Source organism: Oncorhynchus mykiss, chromosome 11 (assembly GCF_013265735.2).
Source record: "Oncorhynchus mykiss isolate Arlee chromosome 11, USDA_OmykA_1.1, whole genome shotgun sequence".
Taxonomy (NCBI): Eukaryota; Metazoa; Chordata; class Actinopteri; order Salmoniformes; family Salmonidae; genus Oncorhynchus; species Oncorhynchus mykiss.
The window spans coordinates 76,489,750-76,510,380 of NC_048575.1; the positions used below are offsets into that span (position 1 = coordinate 76,489,750).

General features: G+C 45.8%; 1 protein-coding gene across 4 annotated transcripts in view; it reads left to right on the forward strand.

The window, feature by feature from the left end:
• Positions 1-20,631, forward strand: part of LOC110536406 (tight junction protein ZO-2) — a 204,471-nt gene that overhangs the window by 93,654 nt on the left and 90,186 nt on the right. The gene's annotated exons all lie outside the window — the stretch shown is intronic.

Consider the following 20,631-nt stretch of genomic DNA (forward strand, 5'->3'; position numbering starts at 1 on the left):
TGTCTGTCTGAGCCCAGCAGGGGAGGAGCTTAGGGACACAGGATACTGGACATCATTACTGGGAGAGGAGAGCTGGAGGTCTCGGGTATTACGTTTGTCTGTGTGTGCACACTTGTGTATATATTGTTGAATAGCTGTATGCATTTACAGTAATATCTGTATGCATTTACAGTAATATCTGTATGCATTTACAGTATATTTGTGTTTATTTCTGTGTGTGTGTGTGTGTGTGTGTGTGTGTGTGTGTGTAACAGGGTGAGGATGATCACATTGCTGACCTCATGACACCCAGCAGCTTCCCCTCCTCAAATCCTCTCAACCCCAGCCATATGGCGTTAATTTACACAGTTACTGTATTCATTCAAATAAAACAGTTGGATGAATTAGTACTGATATGCATCTTATTCATCAGTCTAGCATCTTATTCATCAGTCTAGCGTCTTATTCATCAGTCTAGTGTCTTACTCATCAGTCTAGTGTCTTACTCATCAGTCTAGTCTAGTGTCTTACTCATCAGTCTAGTGTTTTACTCATCAGTCTAGTGTCTTATTCATCAGTCTAGTGTCTTATTCATCAGTCTAGCGTCTTATTCATCAGTCTAGCGTCTTATTCAGCCAATGTTGACTGTTCTGCCACAGTCTCTGCCTTAAGGACAAGACTCGTCCCAAAACACATCAATCCGTTTGTTTCAATTCAAGCTACTATATAAAATACTTGCTTCCAAAATATTTGAGATATTGAACATTCAGCCCTGTGCAGACTCTGCCATGAGGAAACAATCAATAGAACATAGTTTCAGGTACTGGCCATCGGTGGCTGGCTTTTGGAGTCAGGTCCCGGAATGGTTGGAGTCAGGTCCCGGAATGGTTGTTATGTCATAATATCAGGGTTTAGATGGACCTGTATTGTATTGTTAGGGGATCTGAAAAATTACAGTAGGAAATATAGTCAGTAGGAAATATCATTATACAGTATATCTGGGAAAGTCTTCAGGCCCCTTCCTCTTTCCACATTAGCATTATTCTAAAATGGATTAAATACATAAAAAAATAAATCCTCATCAATCTACCCACAATACCCCATAATGACAAAGCGAAAAGTTTTTTTAGAAGAAAAAAATCAAATACCTTATTTACAAAAGTATTCAGACCTTTTACTATGAGACTTGAAATTGAGCTCAAGTGCATCCTGTTTCCATTGAGATATTTCTACATCTTGATTGGAGTCCACCTGTGGTAAATTCAATTGATTGGACATGACTTGGAAAGGCACACACAAGATTCTCTGGTCTGATGAATCCAAGATTGAACACTTTGGCCTAAATTCCAAGCGTCACATCTGGAGGAAACCTGGCACCATCCCTACAGTGAAGCATGGTGGTGGCAGCATCATGCTGTGGGGATGTTTTTCAGCAGCAGGGACTGGGAGACTAGTCGGGATCAAGGGAAAGATGAACGGAGCAAAGTACAGAGAGATCCTTGATGAAAACCTGCTCCAGAGCACTCAGGACCTCAGACTGGGGCGGAAGTTTACCTTCCAACAGGACAACGACTCTAAGCACACAGCCAAGACAAGAGAGATGGCTTCGGAACAAGGCTCTGAATGTCCTTGAGTGGCCCAGCCAGAGCCCGGACTCGAACCCAATCGAACATCTCTGGAGAGACCTGAAAATAGCTGTGCATCGATGTTCCCCATCCAACCAAATAAACCCCCAAAAAACAGATGTGCCAAGCTTGTAGCGTCATACCCAAGAATACTTGAGTTTAAAATCACTGCCAAAGTTGCTTCAACAAAATACTTAGTAAAGGGTCTGAATACTTATGTAAATGTGATATTTCACATTTCACACACGCTCTTAACCACTAGGCTACCTGCCGACCATAAAGGTAGTTTTGTACTGTAATTGTAAGCAGACAACGAGAAAATTGCATTTGGAAAAGGTGACGTTTTTGCTGTGAGCCAATCCGGTAACCAAGGTAACCACAGGTTGTTTTTCCCATCCACAGGCGAGCTAATACCGACTGATACTATAGGCCTACTTTATGAGTGACTGTGTTTAAAGCATATTATAAACCGAGTGTGTATATATAACTATGTAGAAGTGATCCCTCAGGGGAGAGAGATGGGCAGAGCATACATAAGGGCGTGTCTGTGTTTCCAACCGCCTTAGAGTGGAGCAGGTGGTCCCAGCAGTAATCCCCCAGAAGGCCGTGGCAGTTCTAATCTCTCGGGGGGGCCGTTTTGGCTTTGACCAACACACACACACACACACACACACACACACACACACTTACTCACACACACACACTGACCAGCCGGAAACACTCACACCCTATAATTAGGACATTCACAGACCAGATTATGTTGATTCCATCTTTCTAGTTTTCTAGATGAGCTTGCGTCAAGATTTGAAACTTCATGAAATAATATGTTATATTATATTATAGCCCGTTTCTTATCACGTCTTTGGTAACTCAGCACAGATGGGGATGAACAGTACGTTTTGTAGACTGACAGTTTAGGAACAAATATTAAGTATATGAAATACCTGTTATGTCAGAATGTGTTCATTTACGGCAGCATATATCCCTCTAGAGGTTATCAGGGGTCATGTAGTCTGATCTGACACACCCTTCAACCACATCGCCAGGCCAAGGGCTCCCGTGTGGCGCGGTGGTCTAAGGCACTGCATCTCAGTGCAAGAGGCATCACTATAGTACCTGGTTCGAATCCGGCCTGCATCACATCCGGCCGCGATTGGGAGTCCCTAAGGGCGGCACACAATTGGCCCAGCGTCGTCTGGGCTTGGCCGGAGTAGGCTGTCATTGTAAATAAGAATTTGTTCTTAACTGACTTGCCTAGTTAAATAAAGGTTAAATCATTTTTTTTAAACAATTCTTCTCAGGGGGAGTGGACAGAGTTAAATATTCCACAGATTACCAAATGCCACCCTATACACTATATAGTGACCCACTTTTGACCAGGGTCTATAGGGTAGTAGTGTACTATGGAATAGGGTTCTATTTGTTTATTTTCAGACCACAGCCGAGACAGGCCTTGTTCCAATACTAAGGAAGTGTCAGACCACAGCCAAGACAGGCCTTGTTCCAATACTAAGGAAGTGACAGACAACAGCCGAGACAGGCCTTGTTCCAATACTAAGGAAGTGTCAGACCACAGCTGAGACAGGCCTTGTTCCAAAACTAAGGAAGTGTCAGACCACAGCCGAGACAGGCCTTGTTCCAATACTAAGGAAGTGTCAGACCACAGCCGAGACAGGCCTTGTTCCAATACTAAGGAAGTGTCAGACCACAGCCGAGACAGGCCTTGTTCCAATATTAAGGAAGTGTCAGACCACAGCCTTGTTCCAATACTAAGGAAGTGTCAGACCACAGCCCAGACAGGCCTTGTTCCAATACTAAGGAAGTGTCAGACCACAGCCGAGACAGGCCTTGTTCCAATACTAAGGAAGTGTCAGACCACAGCCCAGACAGGCCTTGTTCCAATACTAAGGAAGTGTCAGACCACAGCTGAGACAGGCCTTGTTCCAATACTAAGGAAGTGTCAGACCACAGCCTTGTTCCAATACTAAGGAAGTGACAGACTACAGCTGAGACAGGCCTTGTTCCAATACTAAGGAAGTGTCAGACCACAGCCTTGTTCCAATACTAAGGAAGTGACAGACCACAGCTGAGACAGGCCTTGTTCCAATACTAAGGAAGTGTCAGACCACAGCCTTGTTCCAATACTAAGGAAGTGTCAGACCACAGCCTTGTTCCAATACTAAGGAAGTGACAGACCACAGCCGAGACAGGCCTTGTTCCAATACTAAGGAAGTGACAGACCACAGCCGAGACAGGCCTTGTTCCAATACTAAGGAAGTGTCAGACCACAGCCTTGTTCCAATACTAAGAAAGTGTCAGACCACAGCTGAGACAGGCCTTGTTCCAATACTAAGGAAGTGTCAGACCACAGCTGAGACAGGCCTTGTTCCAATACTAAGGAAGTGACAGACCACAGCTGAGACAGGCCTTGTTCCAATACTAAGGAAGTGTCAGACCACAGCCTTGTTCCAATACTAAGGAAATTACAGACCACAGCTGAGACAGGCCTTGTTCCAATACTAAGGAAGTGTCAGACCACAGCCTTGTTCCAATACTAATGAAGTGTCAGACCACAGCCTTGTTCCAATACTAAGGAAGTGACAGACCACAGCCGAGACAGGCCTTGTTCCAATACTAAGGAAGTGACAGACCACAGCTGAGACAGGCCTTGTTCCAATACTAAGGAATTGTCAGACCACAGCCGAGACAGGCCTTGTTCCAGTACTAAGGAAGTGACAGACCACAGCTGAGACAAGCCTTGTTCCAATACTAAGTAAGTGTCAGACCACAGCCGAGACAGGCCTTGTTCCAGTACTAAGGAAGTGTCAGACCACAGCCGAGATAGGCCTTGTTCCAAAACTAAGGAAGTGTCAGACCACAGCCGAGACAGGCCTTGTTCCAATACTAAGGAAGTGACAGACCACAGCCGAGACAGGCCTTGTTCCAATACTAAGGAAGTGTCAGACCACAGCTGAGACAGGCCTTGTTCCAATACTAAGGAAGTGTCAGACCACAGCCGAGACAGGCCTTGTTCCAATACTAAGGAAGTGTCAGACCACAGCCTTGTTCCAATACTAAGGAAGTGTCAGACCACAGCCGAGACTGGCCTTGTTCCAATACTAAGGAAGTGTCAGACCACAGCTGAGACAGGCCTTGTTCCAATACTAAGGAAGTGTCAGACCACAGCTGAGACAGGCCTTGTTCCAATACTAAGGAAGTGTCAGACCACAGCTGAGACAGGCCTTGTTCCAATACTAAGTAAGTGTCAGACCACAGCCGAGACAGGCCTTGTTCCAATACTAAGGAAGTGACAGACCACAGCCGAGACAGGCCTTGTTCCAATACTAAGGAAGTGTCAGACCACAGCTGAGACAGGCCTTGTTCCAATACTAAGGAAGTGTCAGACCACAGCCGAGACAGGCCTTGTTCCAATACTTTAAAATGTATTCTCCCTCCTCCTTCCCTAGAGGTAAATCACTTTAAGTGACAGTGTTTTTTGAGTAGGTCTATTTCAACTCTATGTATGTTGATTTAGTCTGACTGTGGATGATTTCCATGAGGGAGCCCTTCATGTTAGATTATTGGATCGATGCAGGTGGGCGCTCCACGTATACATGTTTCTCCTATCCTAGTCATGTGAGGTCTATGATTACTATTCTAACAGACTCTAACCCCTCTCAGCTCTCTTCACCACCCGAGAGAGAGAGAGACAGAGAGACAGAGAGAGCACTAGAGACAGCACTAGAGACCGCAGTCCACTCCAAGCAGAAAGGCTGATTGTTCCAGTCTCAGTCACGGGTCTCAGTTTGCTGTTTGTGTTGATAAAACAGTGGCTGTTTAGGAGTGCCAGGGTCGTGTCTCAGAGCCTTGGCTCATCTCTAGCCCTCTGTTCTCTCTCTCCACTGGGCCAGCTATTCTCCCCACTGTCTATTGTGATGTCATCTCATTAGTGACTCATTCTATTTGCATATTCTGAATTCCTCTTCTCTCATTTGTATTATTAGGTGACCTGTTTACTATATAGCATTTTAAGAGAAAATTATGTGAAGCTCTTTGTAAATAAAATTATTATTATTACATAAGTATCATTAGCACGATTAGTCTAAATTATTCATAGTTTGACCTCTCGTCTTGATGTAATTCATACTTAAACATCCCCACAAATCTCCAGGAAAGGCTTTATGGGGGAAAACCACTATTGAGATAGCAACACCTTTTCTGTATGTCTCAGCAACCTGGGCATGAACATCTCTTTGTTTTTCCTTCATGATAAATTGTTCTATTTTTATCATCTTCCCTTCAGTGTTGCACCTGGGATTGTGTCTCTGTATAGAATATCTGACAGACCAGAGCAGCAGAGAGCAGAGAGGAAACTATTAGGCTTTGATCACTGGGAGGAAGTCCATCAGTAAACAACCACTTCAGACACTATCTCTCTCTCTTCCTATTTCTCTCCATTCCTCCCTCTCTCTTCTGCATTCTACCTCTGCCTCTCTGTTCTGTGTTCTCCGTCTGCCTCTCTGTTCTGTGTTCTGCCTCTCTGTTCTGTGTTCTGCCTCTGCCTCTGTGTTCTGTGTTCTGCCTCTGTTCTGTGTTCTTCCTCTGCCTCTCTGTTCTGTGTTCTGCCTCTCTGTTCTGTGTTCTCCCTCTGCCTCTCTGTTCTGTGTTCTCCCTCTGCCTCTGTTCTGTGTTCTGCCTCTCTGTTCTGTGTTCTCCCTCTGCCTCTCTGTTCTGTGTTCTGCCTCTGTTCTGTGTTCTGCCTCTCTGTTCTGTGTTCTCCCTCATCTCCCTCCCTTCTCCGGCCAGTTCATCCTACAGCTTCCTGAGTCCTGTTTTATATCCTGGCTCATCAGTAGCAGGGTCTATCTATTGTTCTAGCTGCACTGAGGGGGAAGTGATGTCAGGATAAATACATCATAATAATACAATCAGAACACTGCTGTTTGTTACCGTAGCACTGGGGTTGCTATGGTAATTATTTCACTCCAATGGTTTCCTCAATCATATTGCCCTGATAGTTATGGTAAAAAGAAAAAACTAACTTCAACTTTGCATGTTTCGCGGATCACAAACCCTGTTCATCTGAAGCTGAAGGAAGGCTGAATGCGCAAAGTATTTGAAGGAAAACAAATCTACTATTTGAAGTCGTACCCAGGTCTGTGGGGAGACCTTGTCTGGCTGTTTGATCTGAAAAATGCAACAGACGCCACAAGGAAGAGCCAATTCATTGGACACATGGCCACGGTCACACTCACTCACACACGCACGCACGCACGCACACACACACACACACACACACACACACACACCCTGCATTACTTCTGTAACCAACACTGGATAATCTGAAGCACTTTACCTGTATGTATCTGTAGTTCTCTGACATATCACCATGACAACCTGGGTTAACCTGGTCCTGTCCTCTACGTCTCTCAGTCAGAGTTAACCTGGTCCTGTCCTCTATGTCTCTCAGTCAGAGTTAACCTGGTCCTGTCCTCTACTTCTCTCAGTCAGAGTTAACCTGGTCCTGTCCTCTACTTCTCTCAGTCAGAGTTAACCTGTCCTGTCCTCTACTTCTCTCAGTCAGAGTTAACCTGTCCTGTCCTCTACTTCTACCAGTCAGAGTTAACCTGTCCTGTCCTCTACTTCTCTCAGTCAGAGTTAACCTGTCCTGTCCTCTACTTCTACCAGTCAGAGTTAACCTGTCCTGTCCTCTACTTCTCTCAGTCAGAGTTAACCTGTCCTGTACTCTACTTCTACCAGTCAGAGTTAACCTGTCCTGTCCTCTACTTCTCTCAGTCAGTTAACCTGTCCTGTCCTCTACTTCTCTCAGTCAGAGTTAACCTGTCCTGTCCTCTACTTCTACCAGTCAGAGTTAACCTGTCCTGTCCTCTACTTCTCTCAGTCAGAGTTAACCTGTCCTGTCCTCTACTTCTCTGTCAGAGTTAACCTGTCCTGTCCTCTACTTCTACCAGTCAGAGTTAACCTGTCCTGTCCTCTACTTCTACCAGTCAGAGTTAACCTGTCCTGTCCTCTACTTCTCTCAGTCAGAGTTAACCTGTCCTGTCCTCTACTTCTACCAGTCAGAGTTAACCTGTCCTGTCCTCTACTTCTCTCAGTCAGAGTTAACCTGTCCTGTCCTCTACTTCTCTGTCAGAGTTAACCTGTCCTGTCCTCTACGTCTCTGTCAGAGTTAACCTGTCCTGTCCTCTACGTCTCTGTCAGAGTTAACCTGTCCTGTCCTCTACTTCTCTCAGTCAGAGTTAACCTGGTCCTGTCCTATACTTCTCTCAGTCAGAGTTAACCTGGTCCTGTCCTCTACTTCTCTCTGTCAGAGTTAACCTGTCCTGTCCTCTACTTCTCTGTCAGAGTTAACCTGTCCTGTCCTCTACTTCTCTGTCAGAGTTAACCTGTCCTGTCCTCTACTTCTCTCAGTCAGAGTTAACCTGTCCTGTCCTCTACTTCTACCAGTCAGAGTTAACCTGTCCTGTCCTCTACTTCTCTCAGTCAGAGTTAACCTGTCCTGTCCTCTACGTCTCTGTCAGAGTTAACCTGTCCTGTCCTCTACGTCTCTGTCAGAGTTAACCTGTCCTGTCCTCTACTTCTCTCAGTCAGAGTTAACCTGGTCCTGTCCTATACTTCTCTCAGTCAGAGTTAACCTGGTCCTGTCCTCTACTTCTCTCTGTCAGAGTTAACCTGGTCCTGTCCTCTACTTCTCTCTGTCAGAGTTAACCTGTCCTGTCCTCTACTTCTCTGTCAGAGTTAACCTGTCCTGTCCTCTACTTCTCTCAGTCAGAGTTAACCTGTCCTGTCCTCTACTTCTACCAGTCAGAGTTAACCTGTCCTGTCCTCTACTTCTCTCAGTCAGTTAACCTGTCCTGTCCTCTACTTCTCTCAGTCAGAGTTAACCTGTCCTGTCCTCTACTTCTCTCAGTCAGAGTTAACCTGTCCTGTCCTCTACTTCTCTGTCAGAGTTAACCTGTCCTGTCCTCTACGTCTCTCAGTCAGAGTTAACCTGTCCTGTCCTCTACTTCTCTTAGTCAGAGTTAACCTGTCCTGTCCTCTAGTAATTCAACACTCAGCTGGTTTGGTTAGTTCAACACTCAGCTGGTTTGGTTAGTTCAACACTCAGCTGGTTTGGTTAGTTCAACACTCAGCTGGTTTGGTTAGCTCAACACTCAGCTGGTTAGGTTAGTTCAACACTCAGCTGGTTTGGTTAGTTCAACACTCAGCTGGTTTGGTTAGTTCAACACTCAGCTGGTGGTTTGGTTAGTTCAACACTCAGCTGGTTTGGTTAGTTCATCACTCAGCTGGTTAGGTTAGTTCAACACTCAGCTGGTTTGGTTAGTTCAACACTCAGCTGGTTTGGTTAGTTCAACACTCAGCTGGTGGTTTGGTTAGTTCAACATTCAGCTGGTTTGGTTAGTTCAACACTCAGCTGGTGGTTTGATTAGTTCAACACTCAGCTGGTGGTTTGATTAGTTCAACACTCAGCTGGTGGTTTGGTTAGTTCAACACTCAGCTGGTTTGGGTAGTTCAACACTCAGCTGGTTTGGTTAGTTCAACACTCAGCTGGTTTGGTTAGCTCAACACTCAGCTGGTTAGGTTAGTTCAACACTCAGCTGGTTTGGTTAGTTCAACACTCAGCTGGTTTGGTTAGTTCAACACTCAGCTGGTTAGGTTAGTTCAACACTCAGCTGGTTAGGTTAGTTCAACACTCAGCTGGTTTGGGTAATTCAACACTCAGCTGGTTTGGTTAGTTCAACACTCAGCTGGTTTGGTTAGCTCAACACTCAGCTGGTTTGGTTAGTTCAACACTCAGCTGGTTTGGTTAGTTCAACACTCAGCTGGTTTGGTTAGCTCAACACTCAGCTGGTTTGGGTAATTCAACACTCAGCTGGTTTGGGTAGTTCAACACTCAGCTGGTGGTTTGGTTAGTTCAACACTCAGCTGGTGGTTTGGTTAGTTCAACACTCAGCTGGTTTGGGTAATTCAACACTCAGCTGGTTTGGGTAATTCAACACTCAGCTGGTTTGGGTAATTCAACACTCAGCTGGTTTGGTTAGTTCAACACTCAGCTGGTTTGGGTAGTTCAACACTCAGCTGGTTTGGGTAATTCAACACTCAGCTGGTTTGGTTAGTTCAACACTCAGCTGGTTTGGGTAATTCAACACTCAGCTGGTTTGGTTAGTTCAACACTCAGCTGGTTTGGGTAGTTCAACACTCAGCTGGTTTGGTTAGTTCAACACTCAGCTGGTTTGGGTAATTCAACACTCAGCTGGTTAGGTTAGTTCAACACTCAGCTGGTTAGGTTAGTTCAACACTCAGCTGGTTAGGTTAGTTCAACACTCAGCTGGTTTGGGTAATTCAACACTCAGCTGGTTAGGTTAGTTCAACACTCAGCTGGTTTGGTTAGTTCAACACTCAGCTGGTTGGGTTAGTTCAACACTCCGCTGGTTAGGTTAGTTCAACACTCAGCTGGTTTGGGTAATTCAACACTCAGCTGGTTTGGTTAGTTCAACACTCAGCTGGTTTGGTTAGCTCAACACTCAGCTGGTTTGGGTAGTTCAACACTCAGCTGGTTTGGTTAGTTCAACACTCAGCTGGTTTGGTTAGCTCAACACTCAGCTGGTTTGGGTAATTCAACACTCAGCTGGTTTGGGTAGTTCAACACTCAGCTGGTGGTTTGGTTAGTTCAACACTCAGCTGGTGGTTTGGTTAGTTCAACACTCAGCTGGTTTGGGTAATTCAACACTCAGCTGGTTTGGGTAATTCAACACTCAGCTGGTTTGGTTAGTTCAACACTCAGCTGGTTTGGGTAGTTCAACACTCAGCTGGTTTGGGTAATTCAACACTCAGCTGGTTTGGTTAGTTCAACACTCAGCTGGTTTGGGTAATTCAACACTCAGCTGGTTTGGTTAGTTCAACACTCAGCTGGTTTGGGTAGTTCAACACTCAGCTGGTTTGGTTAGTTCAACACTCAGCTGGTTTGGGTAATTCAACACTCAGCTGGTTTGGTTAGTTCAACACTCAGCTGGTTTGGGTAGTTCAACACTCAGCTGGTTTGGGTAATTCAACACTCAGCTGGTTTGGGTAGTTCAACACTCAGCTGGTTTGGTTAGTTCAACACTCAGCTGGTGGTTTGATTAGTTCAACACTCAGGTGGTTAGGTTAGTTCAACACTCAGCTGGTTTAGGTAATTCAACACTCAGCTGGTTTGGTTAGTTCAACACTCAGCTGGTTTGGTTAGTTCAACACTCAGCTGGTTTGGTTAGTTCAACACTCAGCTGGTTTGGTTAGTTCAACACTCAGCTGGTTAGGTTAGTTCAACACTCAGCTGGTTTGGTTAGTTCAACACTCAGCTGGTTTGGGTAGTTCAACACTCAGCTGGTTTGGTTAGTTCAACACTCAGCTGGTTTGGTTAGTTCAACACTCAGCTGGTTTGGTTAGTTCAACACTCAGCTGGTTTGGGTAATTCAACACTCAGCTGGTTTGGTTAGTTCAACACTCAGCTGGTTTGGGTAGTTCAACACTCAGCTGGTTTGGTTAGTTCAACACTCAGCTGGTTTGGGTAGTTCAACACTCAGCTGGTTTGGTTAGTTCAACACTCAGCTGGTTTGGTTAGTTCAACACTCAGCTGGTTTGGTTAGTTCAACACTCAGCTGGTTTGGGTAGTTCAACACTCAGCTGGTTTGGGTAGTTCAACACTCAGCTGGTGGTTTGGTTAGTTCAACACTCAGCTGGTGGTTTGGTTAGTTCAACACTCAGCTGGTTTGGGTAATTCAACACTCAGCTGGTTTGGGTAATTCAACACTCAGCTGGTTTGGGTAATTCAACACTCAGCTGGTTTGGTTAGTTCAACACTCAGCTGGTTTGGGTAGTTCAACACTCAGCTGGTTTGGGTAATTCAACACTCAGCTGGTTTGGTTAGTTCAACACTCAGCTGGTTTGGGTAATTCAACACTCAGCTGGTTTGGTTAGTTCAACACTCAGCTGGTTTGGGTAGTTCAACACTCAGCTGGTTTGGTTAGTTCAACACTCAGCTGGTTTGGGTAATTCAACACTCAGCTGGTTTGGTTAGTTCAACACTCAGCTGGTTTGGGTAGTTCAACACTCAGCTGGTTTGGGTAATTCAACACTCAGCTGGTTTGGGTAGTTCAACACTCAGCTGGTTTGGTTAGTTCAACACTCAGCTGGTGGTTTGATTAGTTCAACACTCAGGTGGTTAGGTTAGTTCAACACTCAGCTGGTTTAGGTAATTCAACACTCAGCTGGTTTGGTTAGTTCAACACTCAGCTGGTTTGGTTAGTTCAACACTCAGCTGGTTTGGTTAGTTCAACACTCAGCTGGTTTGGTTAGTTCAACACTCAGCTGGTTAGGTTAGTTCAACACTCAGCTGGTTTGGTTAGTTCAACACTCAGCTGGTTTGGGTAGTTCAACACTCAGCTGGTTTGGTTAGTTCAACACTCAGCTGGTTTGGTTAGTTCAACACTCAGCTGGTTTGGTTAGTTCAACACTCAGCTGGTTTGGTTAGTTCAACACTCAGCTGGTTTGGGTAATTCAACACTCAGCTGGTTAGGTTAGTTCAACACTCAGCTGGTTTGGTTAGTTCAACACTCAGCTGGTTTGGGTAGTTCAACACTCAGCTGGTTTGGGTAGTTCAACACTCAGCTGGTTTGGGTAGTTCAACACTCAGCTGGTTTGGGTAGTTCAACACTCAGCTGGTTTGGTTAGTTCAACACTCAGCTGGTTTGGTTAGTTCAACACTCAGCTGGTTTGGTTAGTTCAACACTCAGCTGGTTTGGTTAGTTCAACACTCAGCTGGTTTGGTTAGTTCAACACTCAGCTGGTTTGGTTAATTCAACACTCAGCTGGTTTGGTTAGTTCAACACTCAGCTGGTTTGGGTAGTTCAACACTCAGCTTCAAATGGAGAGAGGAGAGCGAGGGAACAAGAGTGAGGAGGGAGGGTGAGAAGTAGAAAAAATAAGTGGGGTACTGGGCAGCCTTTGATAGTTTAACAGGAAGTGAAGTCATTGCTGACTTGATAACATCGTTAATCATCTGCTGCTTGTCTGATGGATTCAAAATTCTTTCCTCCTGAGAGAGAGGGAGAGAGAGAGAGAGGGAGAGGAGGTGATGGGGAGAGAGGGGTGAGGGAGAGAGAGTGGAGGGGCAAGGGGGAGAGGAGGAGATAGTGAGAGGAGGGCCGAGTGGGAGAGGGAGGAAGAGGAGGGGCGAAGGAAAGAGTGAGAGGAGGGGAGAGGGAGGGGCGAGAGCGAGGAGGAGAGCGAGGGAGACGAGAGAGAGGGAGACCACAATCATCTCCTCTCCCACAGATCTCCAGGTTCCAGCCTCCACAGCAGATGTGTGGCTGGCAGACTGCCTGGCCTGACTGGTGGTGAGAGGGTTTCAGGGTCAGCTCTGTCTGTCTTTGACCACAAGACCAGGCACCAAGCACACTGTCTATTTACAGCACTGTTACCATACAGTACACTACCCATCACATAATATCTATGTGGCGGCTGTTTAGTGTGTCCTCTGTCTCCAGTTCTGTGTAATGTGTCCTCTCTGTCTCAAGTCCTGTGTAATGTGTCCTCTTTGTTTCCAGTTCTGTGTAATGTGTCCTCTGTCTCAGGTCCTGTGTAATGTGTCCTCTCTGTCTCAAGTCCTGTGTAATGTGTCCTCTCTGTCTCAAGTCCTGTGTAATGTGTCCTCTCTGTCTCCAGTCCTGTGTAATGTGTCCTCTCTGTCTCAGGTCCTGTGTAATGTGTCCTCTCTGTCTCAAGTCCTGTGTAATGTGTCCTCTCTGTCTCAAGTCCTGTGTAATGTGTCCTCTCTGTCTCAAGTCCTGTGTAATGTGTCCTCTCTGTCTCCAGTCCTGTGTATTTTGTCTTCTCTGTAGTGTGTCCTCTGTCTCAGGTCCTGTGTAATGTGTCCTCTCTGTCTCCAGTCCTGTGTAATGTGTCCTCTGTCTCAGGTCCTGTGTAATGTGTCCTCTGTCTCAGGTCCTGTGTAATGTGTCCTCTGTCTCAGGTCCTGTGTAATGTGTCCTCTCTGTCTCCAGTCCTGTGTAATGTGTCCTCTGTCTCAGGTCCTGTGTAATGTGTCCTCTCTGTCCTCAGTCCTGTGTAATGTGTCCTCTCTGTCTCCAGTCCTGTGTAATGTGTAGTGGGTAGTAGCTTGTCAAGGTCACATCAACACTACTGTAGTGGGCAGTAGCTTGTCAAGGTCACAACAACACTACTGTAGTGGGCAGTAGCTTGTCAAGGTCACATCAACACTACTGTAGTGGGCAGTAGCTTGTCAAGGTCACAACAACTCTACTGTAGTGGGCAGTAGCTTGTCAAGGTCACAACAAAGCTACTGTAGTGGGCAGTAGCTTGTCAAGGTCACAACAACTCTACTGTAGTGGGCAGTAGCTTGTCAAGGTCACATCAACTCTACTGTAGTGGGCAGTAGCTTGTCAAGGTCACAACAACTCTACTGTAGTGGGCAGTAGCTTGTCAAGGTCACATCAACTCTACTGTAGTGGGCAGTAGCTTGTCAAGGTCACAACAACGCTACTGTAGTGGGCAGTAGCTTGTCAAGGTCACAACAACTCTACTGTAGTGGGCAGTAGCTTGTCAAGGTCACAACAACTCTACTGTAGTGGGCAGTAGCTTGTCAAGGTCACAACAACTCTACTGTAGTGGGCAGTAGCTTGTCAAGGTCACATCAACTCTACTGTAGTGGGCAGTAGCTTGTCAAGGTCACAACAACGCTACTGTAGTGGGCAGTAGCTTGTCAAGGTCACAACAACACTACTGATATAGACAAACTTGGAGAGGCAACAGTTTAGATGAAACCTGAGCTGCTCTTGTTTTAGAGTTGATGATGACTCTTATTACAACCTGTGTTGTCATCATTATGTAATAATCAGTATATAAATCATGTTTCACACATTCCTTTGGTAACACTTTATTTGAATCAGTATATTTTATGCAGGAACTCATTTATGTTTATTTCAATTGACATAGATGGTTCTAATGTAATGTAGTTATTTTAGAAACAACTATATGTAAATGATGAGATAGGTCAGTGGTCAGGCAGTAAGCTGACTGGTCAGGGCTCTCTGTGCACTTAGAGAGAGGAACATAAACAGTAAACATCAGCTCTGGAGATGGTTACGGAACAGAACCCGCCCTCTCTCTGGGCTACAGCACACTGGCATATTTCTGTCTTCTCACAGTGTAGGGGCTGTGTCTTTGATGTTGTCACAATGTACATAACTTTGTGTTTATGTTGTCACAATGTACAGAACTATGTGTTTATGTTGTCACAATGTACAGAACTCTGTGTTTATGTTGTCACAATGTACAGAACTCTGTGTTTATGTTGTCACAATGTACAGAACTCTGTGTTTATGTTGTCATAATGTATTGTACGTGGGAGAACATGGAATTCTGTTTTTGTGGTGTCACCATGTTCTTTAGGGACAGGTTGAAATGTACTGGGGGAGAGGTGGTCCAAAATAGGGGAGGGTGATCAAACTTATTTTTTTTGCTTTGGGGAGGGTTGTGTGTCTTTAGGGGTAGGGGCATGGATGGAATGTTGTTTTTGTTGTCACAATGTTCTTAGAGGGGAAAGAATTCTGGGTACTTGTGATGTCACAATATTTTTGGAGGATGTGGAATTGTGTGTGCTTGTTATCATAATGCTTGTTAAGCAGAATGTTGTGTTTGTGATTTCAGAAAGAACACAGACAGGCTGTCTGTGTGTTTAGAGATACTGTACAACTCCTGTTTGTACAGAACTTCCTCACTAATGGGTGTGTGTGTGTGTGTGTGTGTGTGTGTGTGTGTGGTCAGAATGGGCGGAGGTACTGTACTGTGGGAGAGCAGACAGGGATTTGATCAGAATCCAGCCTGGTCAGGGTGTTGATACGCTGTGGAATGTCAGATGGATAAGAAGCATGAAGACACACACACACACACACACACACACACACACCCATTAGTGAGGAAGTTATAGGACCCCCCCCCACATAGAGCAGTCTGTCTTATAGGACCTTTCCCCCCCCACATAGAGCAGTCTGTCTTATAGGACCCCCCCCCCCCCCCCCCCCACACACATAGAGCAGGCTGTCTTATAGGACCCCCCCACATAGAGCAGGCTGTCTTATAGGACCCCCCCCCCACATAGAGCAGTCTGTTTTATAGGACCCCCCCCCCCCACATAGAGCAGTCTGTTTTATAGGACCTCCCCCCTCCCACATAGAGCAGTCTGTCTTATAGGACCCCCCCCCCCCACATAGAGCAGTCTGTTTTATAGGACCTCCCCCCACATAGAGCAGTCTGTCTTATAGGACCCCCCCCCCCCCCACATAGAGCAGTCTGTTTTATAGGACCCCCCCCACATAGAGCAGTCTGTTTTATAGGACCTCCCCCCTCCCACATAGAGCAGTCTGTCTTATAGGACCCCCCCCACACCACATAGAGCAGTCTGTTTTATAGGACCCCCCCCCTCCCACATAGAGCAGTCTGTCTTATAGGACCCCCCCCCCCACATAGAGCTGTCTGTCTTATAGGACCTCCCCCCTCCCACATAGAGCAGTCTGTCTTATAGGACCTCCCCCCTCCCACATAGAGCAGTCTGTCTTATAGGACCCCCCCCCCCCACACCACATAGAGCAGTCTGTTTTATAGGACCCCCCCCCCTCCCACATAGAGCAGTCTGTCTTATAGGACCCCCCCCCCCACATAGAGCAGTCTGTCTTATAGGACCTCCCCCCTCCCACATAGAGCAGTCTGTCTTATAGGACCTCCCCCCTCCCACATAGAGCAGTCTGTCTTATAGGACCTCCCCCCTCCCACATAGAGCAGTCTGTCTTATAGGACCTCCCCCCTCCCACATAGAGCAGTCTGTCTTATAGGACCTCCCCCCTCCCACATAGAGCAGTCTGTTTTATAGGACCCTCCCACATAGAGCAGTCTGTTTTATAGGACCCCCCCCACCCCCCCCCCCTCCCACATAGAGCAGTCTGTCTTATAGGACCCCCCCCCCCCCCTCCCACATAGAGCAGTCTGTTTTATAGGACCCTCCCACATAGAGCAGTCTGTCTTATAGGACCTCCCCCCCTCCCACATAGAGCAGTCTGTTTTATAGGACCCTCCCCCCCCTCCCACATAGAGCAGTCTGTTTTATAGGACCCTCCCCCCCCTCCCACATAGAGCAGTCTGTTTTATAGGACCCTCCCCCCCCTCCCACATAGAGCAGTCTGTTTTATAGGACCTCCCCCCCCTCCCACATAGAGCAGTCTGTCTTATAGGACCCTCCCACATAGAGCAGTCTGTTTTATAGGACCTCGCCACTCCCACATAGAGCAGTCTGTTTTATAGGACCCCCCCCCCCCCCCCTCCCACATAGAGCAGTCTGTCTTATAGGACCCCCCCCCCTCCCACATAGAGCAGTCTGTTTTATAGGACCCTCCCACATAGAGCAGTCTGTCTTATAGGACAGATTATACCAAAAACAAGCTCCATTTGTTGCGTGTAAATGGATTTGATTTTATATTTTTCATTATGAGGCTCGCTCAATCAGGCCATTGTTTGGTGCTTTTGTTTAGAAAAATGAGGGCCTGACCCATTTCTCAAGTATAGACGGTTATTTCCATAGGAGGAGAGCACAGTTAGTGATGGACCACAGCCGTAATCACAGTGGCATGACATTGTCGCAGTCCCAGTTCCCAGGGTTTACATACGGTATGAACCATGAGCCACTGTCACGACCACAGACCTCAGACACGTCACAACTGAATCATGAGACAAAATCCTTTCCATTCGTGTTTTTGTATCCTGTTGTGTCGAGGCCTCCTCATTATAGTGGATGAGGTACTGGAGGTGGGAAATATTTAAATGCCTGTCTACACAATGGACCTTTATTGTATCGGTATGAAAGGGAAAATTCCTTAATTGTTATGGAGCAAATTTCCTGTTGCTTGTAATGGACACTGAGAGGAGGGTGTGATCGTGTTTCAACGGTCTACTGTTTGATTGTTACAATTACTCCATCTTACTTATACAGTCCCTCACAGGCTGTGTGTGTGTGTGTGTGTGTGTGTGTGTGTGTGTGTGTGTGTGTGTGTGTGTGTGTGTGTGTGTGTGTGTGTGTGTGTGTGTGTGTGTGCGCCGTGCAAACCACAGGGTATCTACAGAAGCCAGCCAACCAGTGGCCAGACAGTCAGCCAGCAGACAGCCAATAATGCCACTCCCTTCGCTCCACTCCATTCCCTCGCTGCCTACACACACACACACACACACTCTCACACACACACACACACACACACATTTCTACTTTCATAATCCTCCTCAGACCTCCTCTTGTTCACCACAGATCGACACCATAGAGACCTCTTGTCAAATGGTACCCTATTCCCTATGTAGTGCACTACTTTTGACCAGGGCTCTGGTCAGTATATAGAGAATAGGGTGCCATTTGGGACGCAGACCCTGCTCCCAGCTCCACTCACACTCTGAGACCCAACATGTCTGTTAAACCATGTTTGTCTGAAACCTAAGGTCACTGCTGTGCTTTGAGGCCGAGGCACCTCTGCTGTAAAACTTTAAACCAGTTCTGTTTTCAATCTCCTTGTGAAGTGGTAAATATGTGGCTGGGCGTGTTCAACGGCCAGCGACTGACACCCTGGCATCTGGCATCTGGAATATTCTGGGTTTTTTTTAGGACATACGACATATGACCAGTCCTCATAGTACACTAGTACCAGTACCTTGGCATCAAAAGACAACGTTCTAGTGGCCTTATCAGGAAAAACATGTGTTATTGTTGTCCCTAACCTTTGTCAGTATGGTAAGAACAAGGCTGAATGCCTGGAGTTGTTTTTCATTAGTTATAGATGTTACAGCTGTATTATAGATGTTACAGCTGTATTATATATGTTGCAGCTGTATTATAGGTGTTATAGCTGTATTATAGATGTTGCAGCTGTATTATAGATGTTGCAGCTGTATTATAGATGTTGCAGCTGTATTATAGATGTTACAGCTGTATTATATATGTTGCAGCTGTATTATAGGTGTTATAGCTGTATTATAGATGTTGCAGCTGTATTATAGATGTTGCAGCTGTATTATAGATGTTGCAGCTGTGTTATAGATGTTACAGCTGTATTATAGATGTTACAGATGCATTATAGATGTTACAGCTGTATTATAGATGTTACAGCTGTATTATATGTGTTACAGATGCATTATAGATGTTACAGCTGTATTATAGATGTTACAGCTGTATTATAGATGTTACAGCTGTATTATATGTGTTACAGCTGTATTATATGTGTTACAGATGCATTATAGATGTTACAGCTGTATTATAGATGTTACAGCTGTATTATAGATGTTACAGCTGTATTATATGTGTTACAGCTGTATTATATGTGTTACAGATGCATTATAGATGTTACAGATGTATTATAGATGTTACAGCTGTATTATATGTGTTGCAGCTGTATTATATGTGTTGCAGCTGTATTATAGATGTTACAGCTGTATTATATGTGTTACAGATGCATTATAGATGTTACAGCTGTATTATAATGGAGCTGTTGGGAGGATGGTTGTCTTGTAGATGAGCTGCTGGGAGGATGGTTGTCTTGTAGAGGAACTGTTGGGATGATGGTTGTCCTGTCGAGTAGCTGTCGGGAGGATGATTGTCTTGTAGAGGAGCTGTTGGGAGGATGGTTGTCTTGTAGATGAGCTGTTCGGAGGATGGTTGTCTTGTAGAGGAACTGTTGGGAGGATGGTTGTCTTGTAGAGGAGCTGTTGGGAGGATGGTTGTCTTGTAGAGGAGCTGTTGGGAGGATGGTTGTCTTGTAGAGGAGCTGTTGGGAGGATGGTTGTCTTGTAGAGGAGATGTTGGGAGGATGGTTGTCCTGTAGAGGAGCTGTTGGGAGGATGGTTGTCTTGTAGAGGAGCTGTTGGGAGGATGGTTGTCTTGTAGAGGAGCTGTTGGGAGGATGGTTGTCTTGTAGAGGAGCTGTTGGGAGGATGGTTGTCTTGTAGAGGAGATGTTGGGAGGATGGTTGTCCTGTAGAGGAGCTGTTGGGAGGATGGTTGTCCTGTCGAGTAGCTGTTGGGAGGATGGTTGTCTTGTAGAGGAGCTGTTGGGAGGATGATTGTCCTGTAGAGGAGCTGTTGGGAGGATGGTTGTCCTGTAGAGGAGCTGTTGTGAAGAGACTACTTACTGACTTAGATATCTACAATGAGGGGATTCGATTCATCTGACCCGGGCTCCTGGGTAGGCGTGTTTTGCACCGGGGGAAAGTTGATTACAATAGTTTTGGAACCAGGCTGACTCCAGGGTGTGAGCCAGGTGCCCTGTTGAAAGCCCACGGCGAAGTCGGCTCAAAACAAAAGTGACGTAATTAAGCAAGTGGGGTAATAAGTAGGATTCTGTGCTCTTCAGGGCTAGCTTAGCTTAGCTACTGTAACACAGTTTGGGTGCTGTTAGGGCTAGCTTAGTTTAGCTACTGTAACACTGCCTGGGCTCTTCAGGGCTAGCTTAGTTTAGCTACTGTAACACTGCCTGGGCTCTTCAGGGCTAGCTTAGTTTAGCTACTGTAACACAGTCTGGGCTCTTCAGGGCTAGCTTAGCTTAGCTACCATAACACTCAGTCTCACCGCACACAACCATCTCAGACCGTTCGCTAATGTTAGCGAACAATTATGGCTAACACAAGACAAATTGAATATGTTAGCTAAAGTTTGTAAACTATTTCCCTTGTCTCTGGCTTCACACTGGGGCTGGGCTGACAGAGCTGGGCTGTTAGGAAAGCACAGGGACAGGTTGCATTCCAAATGGCATCATTTTCCCAGTGAAGTGCATTACTTTTGACCAGGGCCTTACGAGTGGTTTACGTAGGCAGCCCAATTCTAATATTTTTGACCAATTACATCAGATCTTTTCACATCAGATTATCACATATTTGGGAAGACCCAGGTGTAGACAGTGTTGAAGTAACACAAGTTTATTACT